The following is a 2,483-nucleotide window of genomic DNA, read 5'->3' as shown; positions in this document are numbered from 1 at the left end:
CCTGTACTTAGCAGTGCAGAGCATGCTATAAGCATCGCCCTGGTCAAAGTAGATAAGAAGCATCAGCAGCCCGTATACTATGTTAGCAAGCAGTTGGTAGACGCAGAAACCAGGTACCTAGAAATAGAAAAGTTAGCATATGCCTTGATAGTGGCTTCGCGAAATCTGAGGCCCTATTTTCACGCTCATGCTATTGAAGTGCCCACCAACAACCCTTTGCGTCAAGTCTTGCACAAACTAGAGACTTCAAGAAGGTTGCTAAAATGGTCAATTGAGTTAAGTCCGTTTGACATCATTTATACCCCAAGGACCTCGATCAATTTTGCCTACCCATCCCATGAGGAGGGAGAAATAGAAGAGAATAAACTAACGTGCGCGAGGGGGGGGGGGGGGGGGGGGGGGGGGGGGGGGGGGGGGGGGGGGGGGGGGGGGGGGGGGGGGGGGGGGAAACGACCTGAGGAATGGAGCTTCCATGTGGATGGGGCATCCAACGAAGGAGGAGTTGGCGATGGCATAGTAATGACGGGACCTGAGGGACATAAGATTTATTGTGCATTTTGAAGCTTCCAAAAATGAAGTAGAATACGAAGCACTCCGGCTGGCTTGCGACTAGCCAGGGAGCTGAAGGTAACACATTTGCATGTCTTTAATGACTCACATTAGTAGTATTTCAGGTGAAGGGCGAATATCAAGCTAGAGGCCAAAAAATGGCTGCATACCTAGCCAAAGTAAAAGGGTATTTGGATCAATTCGAAAAATACACCATAGAAAAGGTCCTAAGAGAGCAAAACACGAATGCCGATGCTCTCGCAAAACTTGACTCTACTCGAGACGAAGACACGCTTGAGTCCATCCCTGTCGAATACCTCTCCAGGCCAAGCATAGCAGAAGAGGAGGTTCACATGGTCAATACTCCTGAGGAGTCATGGTCCACATCCATCTCGAGGTACTTAAGTGATGGAACGTTGCCTTTGGACAAAAAAAAAATGCCCGTAAGCTAATTTACAAAGCTGCCCAATACACCCTAGTAGATGGAGTTTTGTATAAAAGAGGCTTCTCCACCCCGCTCCTATGGTGTATAGACAAGGGAGAGGCTTTGAAGGTTCTGCAAGAGATACACGGAGGAGAGTGTGGAAATCATGCTGGGGGGCAATCCATGGCAAAAAAGGCCATATGAAAGGGGTATTATTGGGGTACCAGGGAAAAGGACGCGAGCGATTTCACGAGAAGATGTGACAAGTACCAACGACATGAAAATTACCCTAGACAGTCATGACCAGTCTGTGGCCCTTTTTTGTGTGGGGGATTGACTTTTTTGGGACGTTACCAACAGGAAGGGGAGGAACGAAGTATGCAGTTGTGGCAGTCGATTACTTTACTAAATGGGTGGAAGTAGAGCCTCTAGTAAACATAAAGGCTAATCAAATCACCACCTTTATCAACAAATTTATCGTCTGCAGGTATGGAGTACCCTACAAGATAATATTTGACAATAGGACCCGGTTTGAAGGATGGTTATTCGACGAATATTACAGAGAAAGGGGGATCAGGAGGAGTTTCTTCGCTATAGTGCACCCACACGCCAATGGATAAGTGGAGGCCATCAACAATATCCTAAAAAGGAACCTGAAAATAAAATTGGAGAAATTGAAAGGAGCCTGGGTCGAAGAACTGCCAATGTGCTTTGGGCCTACAATACCACGCCTCGTTCCACTACTAGAGAAACACCTTTCGCCTTAACCTATGGGTGCGAGGCTGTCCTTCCAATAGAATTGAAAGTAAACTCCTTCCGTATACAAGCATACGATGACTAGGCTAACCACACAGCATTGGATTAAAATTTGGACCTATTGGAGGCGAGAAGAGAAAAGGCACAACTAAGGTTGGCAACGTACTAGAAGCAGGCCGCAAGATACTATAACTCAAGGGTGCAAGAGAGGACGTTCAGGTTTGGAGACCTCGTGATAACAAAAGTTCTGCCAAACACTCACGACCCGGGTGTAGGTGTACTTGGGGCAAACTGGGAAGGGCCCTATCAAGTTGCCCAGGTTGTGCCCCCTAACACCTACAAGCTGGCACGTTTGGATGATACCATGGTACCCATAGCATGGTACGCAGAGCACCTAAAAAAATATTATCAGTAAGACCTCCATGTCTGAGGCAAGAATATTATTGCTTTGTCTAAACATGCACGTTTAAGTGTAATAGCTATAAATTAGGGGGCTAACCTAGACCCCCAGATATGTAGTAAGAACAAAGTCGCCATAGACACATATGTACTCTACATATTTTAATGAATATGTTTCTTATTGGCATGACACACTCCTCATTTACGTGAGCACATATCTAACTCTTGTGTACCTATCACTAATTGGAATGATCAAAGTGACCGATGAGATAAATCTCGCCAACCACTTCGGGGGCAGAGTATACAGCCAAAAAGGGTCCGAAAGAGACCCTTACAAAAAAAAAAAAGGGAAGTA

Source organism: Humulus lupulus, chromosome 3 (assembly GCF_963169125.1).
Source record: "Humulus lupulus chromosome 3, drHumLupu1.1, whole genome shotgun sequence".
Taxonomy (NCBI): domain Eukaryota; kingdom Viridiplantae; phylum Streptophyta; class Magnoliopsida; order Rosales; family Cannabaceae; genus Humulus; species Humulus lupulus.
This window is presented reverse-complemented; position numbering follows the sequence as displayed.